The 15350-nt window shown below is 48.8% G+C and overlaps 1 protein-coding gene across 2 annotated transcripts in view; it reads left to right on the forward strand.

Annotated features, from left to right (window-relative positions):
* Window positions 1-15350, forward strand: part of Prdm2 (PR/SET domain 2) — a 105447-nt gene that overhangs the window by 82319 nt on the left and 7778 nt on the right. The window lies entirely within an intron of this gene.

A 15350-nucleotide genomic window follows, 5' to 3' on the forward strand; every position in this document is an offset into this window, starting at 1 on the left:
TGCTGGAGAGCCGTAGCTGGCCTGGAGGATGTCTTTCCTCCTGCAACATATAGACAAGAGCATTTTAGCAAAGTGCCAGTTGCATAATTTGTAGCATACCCCCACTGCCTTGGCTGCTGTACAGATGAATAAACACATTTTATTTGACGTAGTACTCACAAAGTGGTACCATTTCTTTAATTTCGGAATGGAACTTGAACCCAGTTCCCTGTGTGAAAGATGAAGTTCTCTTAATTTACATCTTGGGCAGTGTTCCAGAACCACTCGTGTTGGTTCCTTGCCCTACATTGCTCCTTGGGATTAAGTGGGTCACAAGTCCATTAGCAACCACAGTGCACTCTTGTGATTTACTAGTTTGTGATTTAAGCAGAGTTGATAGTGTCTAAAACTGTTCTTATTAATGCTTCCATTTGCTAGTGTTTGCATTTAAAATTTTTTCCATGTTGCTTAAAATAAAATAACCATATATATTAAAAATGCCTTATATTCCTCTCTATAGCCCTCTGCCTACAGCCATAGTGAGATCAGCAGTTGAGTTCTAGTGGGGAAGAAGAGCAGGCCAGGCCCTGGGGCTCACTGCTTCTCCTGCAGTGTTAGGTTTCATTTTAGGTCTGAGCTGACCTTACTGCCTTATTCCATATTCTCCCCATGTACATATGGTTCTCAGGGACAGAGCGATGTGGCCCTAGTATGGTTTGTTATATTGACTTCTCAAGCTGAGTTGATATACACTTGGAATTCCTTCTCCTTCCCAGATAATGTCCACAGGTCAGTGGCTGTCAGAAGACTGCTCTGCACATACTCGGACAGCTTCTGTGTGGCCTGTCTTGTTTCTGGGCTGTCATGGCTGTACTTCTGGGTATTGGAAGCAAACAGAGTTAGGGACAGCTGTGGAGTGACTTGTTTTGGAGAGGACCTAAACATACTAAGGTTTCAGTGTCACTCAGAGTCCTCGGTGCTGTGTGTCTTGAAGCATAGCAGAAGAAAGCTCTAGACATTGGGCACAGCAGTTTGAGCAGTTTCCTGTAGGGCTGAGGATTGAGATGTTTGGAAGGTACTTCAGAGCATGCTAACTAAATGTTAGTTACCATCCATCTGGTCACGTGTGGCCACACAGATGCTTGGGCAGCATTGTTGAGTTGGCTGTGGTGACAAAAAGAGCTGTTTTCAGCTGTCAGTGCTCCTTACTTGTTACTGACCTCTGTTCTAGGGAATTCCACACCAACTTAACATTATCGAATCATCATTTTCATGAGTTACCATGCAGGTGATTGATGTTTTAGAGTGTACTTTCTTCTAGTGTTTTGTAAAAGAATTAACTGTTTTGTACTGGATCCTGTAGACTTTTCAAGGGTGTCTCTTTTCTCACTCCAGTGGATTTTAAACTATTTTGATAGTTAACAGAATTACATTGCTGGAGTTAAAGTTGGCCTAAAAAGCACCACTTAAAGCTGTAGATAAGAAGTCCCAAGTAGTGTGCTCAGTAACAGACGCGGCGGGATGTCCTAATGACTAATCCTTTTCCTTTGTGAGTCACTGCCCCTGTGTTCTAGACTGATCTGCAGGATGCAGGACATCATCCAAGACACTTACCAAGAGACTGTGACCTTGTGAATTGTTTTGGACAATTAAAAACCAAATGTGTTCAATTGAACATCGAGTTTGATTATCTAGCCATAAGAGTGGGCATTTCTGCAGACTGCATTTCAGTCATTACTACCCCTAGCAAATCTAGCAGTAGGATTCCTGGCTGCTGGCATCCATACACCAGGTGTCCTCTAACTCAGGGCTGCTACAGACTAGCCTGAGCTCTTCTTGGGGCTTGTGTGTTGTGTGCTACTAGGGAGGAATGTTTACTGACAGTGGTCCTCAGCTCCAGTGTTTGTCTGAGTTGGCTCAGAGGAGACTCTGGTGCATGGAACTCCCACGAACTGTCGATTTGCTGTCCTCAGCTCTGCAGAACCCGTAGCTTATTCCTTCCCTGTTTGTTGATGGCAGCAAACTGTGATTATATGTCATGTCCAGCATCAGGCACATGACACTTGAAAGCCAGCATAGATAGGGTTCTGCAGTTTTTCAAGGATGCAGATCTAGCCAGATGGTTACCCTTCCAGGATAAAGAGCCATATGCTCCAAATGCTTTTCTCACAACAAAGCCACCGAAAAAGCAGGTGAGCCTCTCCCTGAGTCTATCAAATCTGCCTGGGCCATCTTGCTACTGCCTTTGGATCAGTTGCTGAGAACTCCTTTCCAGAGAGGAGAGCAGACGCTTCCCATGTTCTTCCCTGTAATTCAAAGAGCTCCTCTATCCAGGCAACGTTTCCATTTCTCATGACACCTCCCGCACCCCCGTGCCCAGAGGTTAGAAAGGTGGAGAAGCAGCCAGGACAGGTTCTCCACTGCCACTACCAGTGCTGAGTCAGCAAACCACCCTACCCCACTGTGTGCCCCGCTGAGTGCCGTGGGTGGGAAACAGTCCTGTGTCCTTGGGCAGGAGTGGAGTTCCTAACCATTAGAGTTGTTTGTGTGTTTCTGTCTTGGTGACATTTGTCTTACAGTCTCTTCAGCTTTTCCTTTAATATGGTCAGTTCATACAAGGTTGTGTATGTTGTCATTTATCTTCAGTTTTCTTATTTTCTAGGAACTTCCTGTAGGAAAGGTCCCCCCCCCCAAAAAAAAACAAAAAAAACCTTAACTGACTAAAAGATATTGCATTCTCAACTTAGAGTAAGCACTACGGCAAAGGATAAGAAATCTACCCAGCTTGCAAGACCAGTTGAAGCTGACTCAAAAGCTGTATCATACAGCTGCTTACCGGCAGGCGTCTTGCCCTGGTTAGTGTCAGGCATCCGTCTTTTGGGTGGAGCTCACGTGTGTGCTGGGCTCTCAGGGGATTGAGATCCAAAGAGAAGGGTGCCATAAGATAGGCCAGATGGACTGGCTCTCCTCATCACCCGACTGGCAGCTCAGCTTTGAGTGTGGCCCTTGAGACTGGCAGAGAGAAGCTAAGAGCAATTGAACTGAACCTTGCAAAGCAAGTGCCCTTGTTTTATCAGTGGTCCTAGTTTCAGGGATGATAGATCGGGTGCACCCACCTCGAAACGCTTGCTTACACCAGCCCTTGATGCCTTTCTTTCATGTGAATTATACATTCATGTGAACGTCATGAGAGGCGTTTAGTTGATCCCTAGCCCTCTCCCCTTTAAAAAAAATCATAAGCAGATTGCCAGCATAATGCAGAGGAAACCAGATTGGCTAGGACTCCTTCTCATGCCTCTATTAGTGTTATAAGCATAACTTGTGTCTATAAGAGGACATTAGCCTTTCACTGTCTGGCACTAATTTATAGCTATTATGAGATGCTATGTAGCAGTATATCAGTGCACGGAGAGCATCCAGGCCTGGATAGCTGTTTGTGTCTGCACACCAGGCCTTATTCTTGTCTCAGTAGATTCAAAGCAACAGATCAGCCTCTTCTTTCCAATCGGGTCAGCACCACTTCTCCATGAGTGCTGATGCTTCCCCTAGATTAATGACTGAGGTGGTGGAAATGGCTATATTTTATTCATACTGTGTTTTGTACTCAACCTTAAAAGTAATCTACCTCTTAAAATTTGTAGTTTAATACTTGTTTGATGAATTTGTGCCACTTTAACCTTTCACTATCATTCCCATTGTGTTAAATTTCTGTTAAGGAGACTTCATGTTGGAATACTGTATAAAGCATTTGTAGCAGTTTAAAAATAAAGTATTTAAAGTTATTTAAACTGTTTGGGTGCTTCAATTGTATTATGTGGTCTGTAGCCTACATTTGTGTTCCCATTGTTAATCCAGACGGTGTCTGCTATACCGGAGTTTGCTGCAGTTACTTTATTGCTTCTCGTCACAAAGTGCTATAAAGATTATTCGAATGAAAGCATTAAAATTTATAATTTGACATACAAAAGGGATTGTTCACTAATTTTAACCAGTGTAGCCTTGACAGTTTATTACAGACACACAAGGGTGATGTTTGCTACTTTGTCCTGAGCATGGATACATCCTCTGTCAGGTATCTAAGAAGATCTTTTTCCATGTTATTTAAAATACTTGATAACTAGGGGAGAATTGGATGATGCATTCTCTATCATTGTAACTAATAAACTCTTTATAAACACTTGTGAAAGGACTGCACTTTGTCCATGAAGGGGAAACAGGACACTTGGATCTTGTTTTTTGTGTAGACTGAGTAGTCGGCCATTGGCCTGGGACCTCTCTCCACCTGTGTCTGTGTGGCGTCAACCATGTTTTGCTAATTGTAGTTGATTCCTCTTTGATGGTAGGCGCTTAGCTGGATCGAGAAGTGCCTAGTGGAGTGTGAGAAGAGTACAGAGGACTGAGGGAGCTGTTACCTGAGCTCTCAGCCGCTTCTCTGACCTTCCTATAGGGAGGGAACTGCAGGCTGACAGTGTGTCCAGATAGTCACAAGTCTACCTACTGGGTTCCAGGAAACCGGTGAGAAGGAAGGGAGGGTAATGGGAATTGGGAATGTCTTCAGCAATAGTTGGAACATTGTACACGTATGCATACAGATGTACAGCAGTGACCTGCCAGGAAGCCAGATCTTGGAGATACTCTGAGAAAGAGAAACAGCTTCCCTCCCACCCTGTCTGCTTAGCATTCATTCCTGGTACCCTTGTGTTTGGTGGGTTAGCCTTGGGTGAGTGCTGTTTTCTAGATCTTAGTTTCCAGTATGCAGAAAGCAAGGAATGGACTGCTGCTGGATCTGTGTACTGTCCCACCCACACTGGTAAAGAACAGGGTATGCTTCTCCCATTCTCCATGGCATCCCTGGCTCTGACAGGCGCTGGAACCTCAGACACATTTGCCAAATGGAACAGTTCCCAAGAAGCCATGCCATCCGAGTCTGTCTGGGGGAGCTGTTCTATTCCAGAGCTCTCACCCTTTATGCAGAGTGAAATATTTTCTAAACATTAGAAAGGTCAGTTATTGAAGCCTTCTGTCCCTCTCACTGTTGGAAGGCTCCTCATGTCATTTCCAGTGATGAACCCCGTGACAGCCTTTGAAAGCTCCCTCGGGATGATATTTCCTGGCGAGGAGAGCTTCTAGAGCCAACTTAGTTTAGAGTCTAAGTTTGAGACTAGGAAGGAAGGGTACATGGTAAGACCCTGTCTCAGAAGAAAAACCAGAACCCAGCAAAGCTGCCATAAGCCTGTGTTTTCCCAGTGGTCTCTCCTCATCCCTCCCCTCCCCCCCCAGGTGGAAAGGTTTAATGGGAGGATAGTAGAAGAGGGGAGGAACAAAGGCGGGCACTGAGCACATGGAGGGAAGGGGGTGGGGAGAGAAGGGACAGGGACAGAGAGGACAGGAGAGCAGAGAGAGCAAAGAGCAAGGGTGTGGTCTCTTAATTAAATGTTAATTAAAATCTTAATATTTGGAGTATTGCCCCAAAACTGAGTGAGAGGAAAGATAGAGCCAACTTTGAGTGTTGCTGTCTCAGGAACTCAGATGTTCATACTTGTATCAGTGCTCACTGACATCAGGGCTCATGTGGCACTCGATTGCATGTTGAGGTTTGCTTTGCTTTGACTGACATCCATAAGAAATTTCATAGAGGGTAGTTCACTTTGAAATTGGATCAGAACCCAGGTAGATAGATAGATAGAGAGGATTACGTGAATATCCGGGCCACCTTCAGGTGCCCTTAGGACTTGCCTGTTGGCTTTCCAGATCTGTTAGCCTCTAGCCTTTCTTCCCTGACACTAGCTTGAGAACATTTCTGCTAGAATGTGTGGACAGCCCATTATGAGAGAACCATGTCCCTTCTGGCTTAGCCCAGGGCCTCTGCAATTCACTGGAAGAGCTCTCCCTTAGCCAACCTCTCATCAACATAGACTGTGAGACCCAGGAGTGCTGTTCAGTCAGTCTCTGCTTTAAACGTTTTGGTTAATTTCAGCACACGCACGAGAGTTGAGTGTGTAGCTCGATCTTTGGGGCTCTGGGTTCTTGACCCTCACGGTGCCTTACGACCATCCTGCCAGAGCTCTGCAGGAGTCATTCCTGAACTCTGAATCAGGGACTTAGGGGTGTGCGCACAAGTCTCTTTTCTATACCTTGAGCCTACCTGCCACAGACCTGTTTGACCCAGGGCTTTACGTGAGTGGTGCTGTGGAATGCCAAATAATAGATCCGTGTTGAGTACGAAAGCAGTCAGTGTCATACAGGAAAAAAAAATGAGTCCGACAAACCTTGGGGTTTGTGACTGTGATTAAGAAAGGTGTCAGCTGCTGTAAACTAGTCTCAGTTGTGCCTTCTGTCCACTGCTCCATGCTCATCACTTACTTGCTTGGCCTCCCTTCCCAGTATCCCTTTCCTCTTCCAGAAGTATTAGGGTTGCCTTCCGGTCCCCCTGGATCGTCTTGGTAGGTTTCAGTTCCACTTCTTTTAAAGGAACACTATGGCTGAGGGACAGAGGGCAGTTCTGCCCCAGCCCCCTTGTCCTTCAGTCCTTCCCTTCAGACTAGGCAGTTTGTCATCACACTGACATCCTTTGGGGGGGAACCTTTTGCTTCATCAACGATTGACTGCAGTAGGAGCCAAGTGCATGTGATCAAGTTTGTTAGCATCGCAGACATCGCTAGCATCGTTTGACAGTGACTCTTACGTCAGCCAAAGACTGCCAGAGGCCATTGTCAGCTGTGTGTTAGCCCCAAAAGGAAGGCCAGTAGAGGCTCCTCAGCAAACTGCCGCAGATCTTCCTATGGTGGTATTGTTGTTTTAAGATGATTTGAAGTTTGTCTTGTGAGAGTTTTGCCTGTGTTTATGTAGGTGCAGTGCGTACCTGCAACAGTTGTGAGCTGTCACGTGTCGGGAACTAAACCATCATTCCCCTCCTCCATGTTGTAACAAGGGTGTTTAGGGCCTTAAGGGTCTCTGTAAGCTTCACTTACTTTCTGACTAATCCTGAGAACTAGAGATGGGGCGGGGTTAAGCTTACGTGACTTAATGCAGTTCCAAAAATCAAGATTCAACTTTGAGCCTCGGATGGGAAGTGATAAGAAATCCAGGCAGATGTCACGTAAACGTAAACATCTTAAAGAAGACATTAGTGGTCAGCCAACAAACCAGAGCCGAAAGCTTGCTAAAGAAGCCACTTCTCGGGGGGGGCTGTGATTAAGTCTCACGAGTTGTTGGATGGGCAAGACTGTAATGTCTTTAGGGAGCTGAAGAAGTGTAGGTGTATGGTCCAAGCAGGACCTCCTGTCAGTATTCAGACATTTACTATATCTACTGGAGTTCCACTTTAATAATGTGTTGAGTCAGCATCAATCTAAATGTAAATTTTAAACAGGACTCTTGTCAGAGAGACGTACAATTTGCAGCACACGTAAGCAACAAGAATGTGTGTCAGCCTTTGGACATAGTCCCAACATTGTTTTAAGAGTAGCTTCTGCTGAGATATATTTCAGTATTCCTTGTTGGGGTGAAGTCATGTAAGCCTCCTGGATTTAGTTTTGTGGTCATAGCGTCCTTTTCTGACATATTATAACCAGGGACAGCCACTGCTAACCCAGATGGCTTCTGTTTCCATTTAATGACTGGATGTGTTCAGTCTGGCCCCTGACCCCTGACAATTAGAAAACATCAGTGTATGCCCTCAGGTATCAGGCTATATTCTGCATCTTACTCTGGAACCAGAGAGCATTCCTGTGCCCTTGGGCTTAAAGATGACTCGTGGAATGAGCCAGTCCTGTTGAGCAAAAGTAGCCACTGTCCCCCTGTGTGGCATCTCTCATGAATGTATAGTGGGAGCTCACTCTCTGTTCTCCTGGGACCTGGGGCAAGTAGAATTCTCCATACAGGTAACCCAGAGGGAGAAGTGATCCTTGAATCCTGTTCCACACTAGTAAGGGGACCCCACAGCTGGCAGTCTGATCTACAGCACGGAGCCACCTAGTTATATTAAAAACCATATAACGCCTTTTGATGGCAGCTTGACACACATCACTGTCCAGAACTCGGTTTTGTTTCAGTGGAGTGGAGTTGGGAGAACCAGCTGAACTACTAAGATTTCCTTGGTTTTGTCAGTAAGGAGCACTACACAACAAGGTCTCCACCCATGGGGGTCACGCGTGTTAATGCAGGTGACACGGGCTCCTGAGAAGGTCTGGTAGTAACTGTCAACACCCACTGGATATCAAATACCAAAGTAACATAATCTTGGGTGGTGTCACTGGGTGACTGCCAGGTGACATTCAGGAACTGGCTCCATGTGAAGTAGACGGCATGTGCTTTGAGCAGTCTCCCGGCGGCAGTCACTGAGGGACTTTTGGAGGGAGGAAGCTGCTGAAGAAAGGCTGCTGCTGCTTGTCTCCAGTGGCGCTTGGATGGAGCCCGGGCGTGGCGATTAAAGTAACTGCTGTGCAAAATGACTTGTGTTGCTGTCCTTAAGCATTAATATTCTTTAAAGCCCATTAGTGGCACTGGGAGCCACTGTCTGGTGACATTCTGAGCTGTATGTGACCTGCTTAGGTGAGAGGGAGTGTTTTGCCAGAGTATGAACAGTCTTGTTGATTTCGGCTTAAGAAACTGAGAGAGCCATTTTGTGGCTGACCCAGAGCCCTGGGAAGCTTCTAGAAAATTCTGGAAAATTCTAGATAGGCTAAACCATAAGGCTTGAGACTTTGAAATTAGCCTCCCAAATGAGTTGTAAGCGGACTATGGAGTCCTTTCCCTCTTACTCTTCATGTAATTTCCTTTCAGTTTTAATTCTGCATTCCTCTTGCTTTTGTTGTGTCTTCTTGGTCTAGGGTAGAGTCCAGCTGTCAGTCTCTTTCATGCACGTTTCTCTTCGTCTTCATAACCCTCTGGCGACGGGGAAGTCAGGGATAGCGTCCAAGTCCAGGGCTCTCCTAAAGTCAGAACTGAGGGTTCTCTGGCTTTTCTGTCCTTTTGCAGTTTTCTGAAGAGGAAATAGGAACTTGAATCATTACTTGGGCCAGCTTGGTGTAGCACCTGCCCATCCCATGCTTCCCATAGCAGAGGGAAAGGAAATTTTTAGGGTGTGAAAGCTACCCCACTTCAAAGCCCCCCTAATGAAACTAACTGTAGTAGTTTCCAGGTTAAAACGTGACTCTTGGAGCTGTTGAAACGATCAACTAAAATCTAGTGAGGGAAGAGCACTAAAGGTTAGCGCATCAGAATGTGGTCCTCAAGATTAAGGATGCATGGTGTGGTTTTGGGAGGTAGCACAATGGGCAAAGAACTCGCTTTGTAAGCACAAGGGCCTGAGTTCAAGCCCCAGAACCTACAGGGAGGCGGAGACAGGCAGACTCCCCACTAGAGCTGGGTAGCCATTCAGTCTAGCCCAACTGGCAAGCTCCAAGCCATTGAGAACTACCTATTTCAAAGGACATGGACAGCATTTTTAAGAATGGCACTCAGGTGTGTCTTCTGGCCTTTATGTGCACTCACTTGTACTCACACATGCGCATGCTTAGAAAACATGACAGCTGATCCGTCAACACAGGCTATGCGTGCTGGCAGAACAGTGTAGCACCAGTCATTAATTCAGAGGCAGGGGTACATCTGACTGCTTCCTACACAGTCTGCACTGGTGCCCAGCACAGACCTTCCTTATAGGTAAGTCTTGACCTCAGCCAAGCCTCCTGAAGAAGGAAGTTGAACTGGCCACGTAGGCTTAGGAAGTTTTCGGTTGTGTTCCTCCAAGTGTGGGAGCTGCGAGTAGGCTCATCTCCTTTAGTCCCGTCACTTGGCATCCGAAGGCTCGCTTCCCGGTGCTGCCACCCAGAGTACACTGCAGCAGACACTCCTCTGTGTCTTCTGATTTTTACCCAGGTTAAGGAAGCCCCTTGGCTGATTTCTACGTTGGCCTATTTGCACAGAGCTGTACCCACTCGGCTGGGCCTTGTTTGAACAGGTTCCCAAGGCCTCGTTCCACAGCCTGCTGTCACACTCATCCTGGTGATTTCTCCATCACACCCATGAGTCAGAGCTGCTGTAATAAAGCAGCCGACAGAATCAAAGTGTGACGCTGCAGATGAAGAGAACGGGTCTCCTCAGTCAGAGTGTGCCACCCACTCGCTGTTGGGGCTGGCAAGGCGGGGAGGCCCCAGAAACACTCTGGCCTCTTGATGTGAAACCAGCTATGGGCAGAATGGCATGGTTGAGTTTGTCTTTAGCGTCACTCCAGCATACTGTGTGTGCCCAGTGGTTACAGTTTGATGCCTCTGTAAATCCCAGCCACCCCCCTTCCCACCTCCACCCCCCACCCTCACCCCCTAAGCCAGTGTTTACCTCCCAGGAGTCATTCATGAAAGTAACATTGTTCCTGAAAGCGAGTATGGTTCAGTTATGTCCCAGCCCTGGGTTAGCAGAGATGGGTGGATTCCTAGAGCTCCCTGGCCAGATAGCCAAGACTCCTTGGTGACTTCCAGGACAAGGAGAGGTCCTGTCTTTAAAAGCAAGGTGGACCAAACCAGAGGGACAATACCGGAGGCTGTCCTCTGTCTTTCGCATGCACACTAACACAAAAAACTAAACGTTCATCCTCTTGAGGCTTAGCATAGGCCCCTGAGCAAATCCTCCTTGGAGAACATCCCTTCCCCCCAAACCTCCGCACCCCCTGAGTGTGCAGTGTTTGAGCCCGGCTCATGGCTACATCACACAATGCCAACGGGTTAAGTAAACCAAGCAGTTGGGTCAGTAATGAGCTGTCGCCTATCCTTGGAGTCTATACTGCTTGAGCTTCAATCCTGGTTCTTCAAGCCAGGTGTCTGTGCTTGGGCGAGGTGCTTACCTCGTCTGAAATGCTGGCATACCCATCTCACACTTCTTGGGTGAGTAAATTTCAGGGAACAAGGCCCCCAGCATGCCATTAGCAAGGGCAGGTAAGGGGAAGGAAATGGAGTGTCATTTTATACCTGTCTCCACTTGGCCGCAAGCCTGTGTATTCCCCAAGTCAGAAGCAGCATGTAGCTGGGCCAGGTTGTCCGTCCCCAGCCAGGAGGAGCCTTTCTGGAAGGCCTCCACCCAGTGAGCTGGAGAAGCAGCCCAGGGTGGGACAGATGACCCGAGGCCACACTGTCTCCTCCAGTTTGCAGAGCAGGTTAAACCGTTTAGGTTGGCGCCAGACAGGGTGAGGACTTTGGGGGAAGGCACACAAGCAGAAGGCGGGACCTGGCCCCCATCCCATGATGTCCCTGCTCTTCCTTCCGGCAGCTCCATTCCCATTGACTAATGCCCATGCAGTCACTTGGTAAGCATGCCTTTCCAATGACAGTGCCAGACCTGTGTCTGGGACTCCGCTAGCCAGAAACGCCAGGCTTCTTCCATGGAGGTGGGGGGCAATAAGACTTTTGTGAGCTGCTCACCTCCGAGCTTGTTCCAATAAACCATCTTCACTGCATCTGATGACAGGCTCTGGAGTCCCACAGCGGACACTGACAACGCACGAAGCCCACAAGAACCTCTGTACCAACAATAGCACCCCGCTAGCCCCCCCCGCCCCGTGAAGGTCGAGCCTCGCTCTGCCCTGGTACTCTCCTCATCTTTTGACATCTTCATCTTTAAAAGACAGGTCCTAATCAGCATTCTCTCATCTCCAAAGGACTTGGTCTCGGAAAAGAGAAATTCCACGGAATGCCCAGGGAAGACCATCCCTCCCACTTTAGGTTCTCCACAGTGGTTGTCTTCATTTTCCCGGCACATGTCTTTATGTTCTTCTTACCTTCGTTGCAAATGGTGTCTTCTGACTCAACTGGACAAAAAGGAGAACCTGGAGGTTGCATTTGAGAGAGATGTAGAGAGGAGAAAGTTGGGGAAGAGAAGGGGGCGGGGGTGTCATTCTTAGGCTGCCTCAGGCTTCCCTACCTGAGCTGGACTTGTCACAGTCGCAGGGTTCCTATGGAGATGATGTCCCTGAAACGAAGGGGCAGCGCTAGTTGGAGTAGGGGGCGTGGTGCGTGGGAGTGGTCTGAACCCGAGGATGTATTCACAGAGTTGTAAAAGATAGACCTGTTGACCCGTGTTCTGGGCAGGACTCTGGGCTGCAGGTGCGTGGAGAATTGGACTCTTGGGAATGGGGACCTGCACGCTGGAGGCGTAGCTGCACAGAGAGAGAGCTTGGACGTGGATTTGTTCCCGACTGTTTGAGGATTCACTGTCCGAGCCCCCCTTTGTGCCCACGGCAGAGATGGCCCCATAGGTAGGAAATGAGCAGCTCTGAGCTGCCCCTTTTCTTTGCAGTCGGCGTGTTTTGGCTCAGCTGGGAGAGAAAGGAGAGTCTGTCCAAACAAGACCATTACCCGACTCCCAAGCTTCCCTCTGTGTTCCTAGGGCGACCTACACTCCACCAGCTCTCACCCTTGCGAGTCAGAAGCCACTGGTGGCCCTCTTACAAGGGCGCATTTGCACTGCCTTCACCAAGCGCCTTGCAGCCTCAGACTCAGCTTCCCCGTCTGACCATGACCTAGGCTAGCCTCTTCCTCAGCTGGCTGGAAGGGAGGCATCTACAGGGGTTTCCCCTCTGGCAGCTTCCTTGGCTGAGGTCCTCAGGCCTGGCTGTCCTGCCAGCCTTCCTGTTAACTGGGTCAAGTGTTAGGAGCTTGCCACACACCAGACGTTTCAAGTCCAGACCGAACGGGTTTGACCTGGAGGCCCCCAACGAGGCGGAGCTCAATAGATAGACCCTTTTGGGTGAGAGAGAGGTCAGGGCCTTGTGGTCCTGTTAAAAAGGAGAAACCCTCAGCCATCAAAAAGGGCACGGCCATCTGACAGTGTTAAAGAGGAGACTAAAAGGCTGTGTTTGCCAACTGCCCATGTCCACTGCAGCTTACCCCAGTATCATAGGACCACAGAGACCTCGGGTGTCCCAACCTGTAAGAATCAGAACCATCTAGGACCAACAATTTCTTTTCTTTCTGGCGTGTGTGTGTGTGTGTGTGTGTAAATGTGCTCATTTCATGGTGCATTCCACTTACCTCACTTTGAGACAAGATTGTTCTTGTTTCCACGACACTGCCTAGTTGACTTGGTAGTGACCGCTTGAGTCTCCTGGTGCCATCCCCCTGTAGGAGTGCTGGGATTGCAGATGCACACCGCTACATCTGGGCGTTTTTATGTAAAATCTCAGGAATCAGACTCAGCTATTCAAGCTTACGTCACATGCGTTTTAACCTGCTAAGCCATCTGGTCACCCAGGAGGGCCAGTGTTTTTCTGCCCCTCCGGGGCGGCCTCACCTTCCTTCCCCACTCCTGCATAGAGAGAAACTTGTTTACAGCTGCTGGACACCAGCCCCAATCCAGATCAGAAAGTCTCTGCACGCCGGGCCCCACCTACCCGTCCTCAGCTGCGGGTCTCCACAGATGCAGGGTACCAGACTCCCCTGCTCCCCCCACCCCGGTTTCTTTTAAGGCCTCTGGCCCAGGGCTGTTGGTTCTTAACTTCTGTAGTTACTGTGCTGCCAGACCAGAGACCTCGTTTTGAGCAGAAGTAGGTAGCTTGTCAGCTCTCAGAGCCTGCTCTCAAGTTTCCAGTGCTGAGCTATGGGAGAGGGGAAAGCCAAGTCCAAATATCTAAGGTTTGGAGCCCTATCTTGGGTGTTTTAAGCATTACCGGGGGTTCCCTTGAGCGTCTGGGTTAGAGAGCCTCTGTTCCCGGCTTCCTCTGAGCTGGGAAAGGGACAGCTCAAAGCAGACCTAGCTTGCTCCTTGAGGTCGGTCAGAAGATCTAGAGCAGCGGAACCCCCACACTGAGGAACCCATCATCTCCACCACTGCCAAGCCTGTGTCAGGGGTGCTCACAGACTCAGGAACAAAGGGTTCTGGATTCGTATCTCCACTGCTTCCCTGTAAACTTTGCCAGCCAGTGCCCCCACCCCTCTGAACCTTCTCTTTCCTCCAATAAGACGGGATCATGGCTCCGTGCCTTACAGGGCAGGGGATAAAGGAACTCCTGCAAGGGACCCAAAATAGCACCCTCACGGATGCTGTTGAACCACCGCCTCTCCTTGAGGTATTTATTTTGCAGTTGAGTCTACCGTGGCTCAGAGAGGTTGAGGGATCTTTTGGAGGCCCCAAGGCAAGTCAGAAGCAGAGCTAAGCTCTGGACGGGAGGGACCTCCTGGACTACAAGGAGGTACCTTCAATGGGTAAGACCAAGTGACCAACATTCCTGGAGGAGTCTGGTGGCTCCTTCACTCAGTACCCGGGGAATTTCGGGAGTTTCGGTTTTGTTTTCTCTTGACTCCAGCTTCTGTGCCTTTGTCCCTCTCCTCCACCTCTGGCATAATACAGGAAGTCCAGTACTGATTCCCACAGAACCGTGCCACGAATTTATAGAGATCGGTAAGACAATGATGATAGGCTTAATGTGTGTGTGTGTGTGTGTGTGTGTGTGTGTGTGTGTGTGTGTGTGTGTGTGTGTGTGTGTAAGACAGAGACAGACAGAGAGACAGAGAGAGAGGTGTGAACCAGGTGAAGGGCAGGCAGAGACCCCAGCAGCCAACCTCATGCCTTGGAGAACTCCTGTCCCCTTTAAGTCAGGTGCTCCCTCCAAGGTCCTCACCCTGCTCCCACGACCTAGTCTCTGTGCCTACATGTGCTTTCCCCTCAGCCCTCTCTTGAAGTCACTACTGCTGAGCGTTTATCTCTGAGCTGTGGAATCACAGTTCTCCAGGTTAACACGGCCTCTGAGAGACTGAATGTCTGGTGGTCCTGGGCTTTGGTGTTATACTATTCTAACGGTGGCCACTGTTACCTGTCCCTAAGATACTTTATACCTTGATGCGGTTCATTCTCACCGTTCCCACATCTCGTTGCACCCTTGGTCCCTGGACCCCTTCCCCCTCCCTTCATCTCCGGGCTCTGACAAGTCCCAGATTCATGTTCTCATCTGGGTCTTGCTTGGGTCAGCCATCCAGCATTTCAAGTTGAATCTGCTCCCAACTGTCGTGGCTCTCCCTGGAGTCCCCTGAGGACTCACAGCAGCAGGATATGAACTCATCCTGCTCTGGAGCTAAGCTGGAGTGCACGTTCTCTTCACACCCCTATGTCCAGCCCTGTCGTTGCCTGCCCTCCTTCTGCCATGACCTCAGTATGTCCAAAGCTGCGGCTTCTCACAGCTCAGCCTCCAGCAAGCCACAAAGGCCAGCCCCCTTTCCCCATCACTTCTCCCTGGATGGCATCAAGTGCCTCCCAGCTGGTCTCCCCAGTACTGGCCCTGGAAACCCACATCAGGGACAAGCAAGCTGTCATTTCACTCTGGGCCTACAATCACCTCTCTGGTGTTTTAGACGCCTCACCTCAGGGCATCTGCACAAGCACCTGTA

The sequence above is a fragment of the Rattus rattus genome, chromosome 1 (genome assembly GCF_011064425.1).
Source record: "Rattus rattus isolate New Zealand chromosome 1, Rrattus_CSIRO_v1, whole genome shotgun sequence".
Classification (NCBI taxonomy): Eukaryota; Metazoa; Chordata; class Mammalia; order Rodentia; family Muridae; genus Rattus; species Rattus rattus.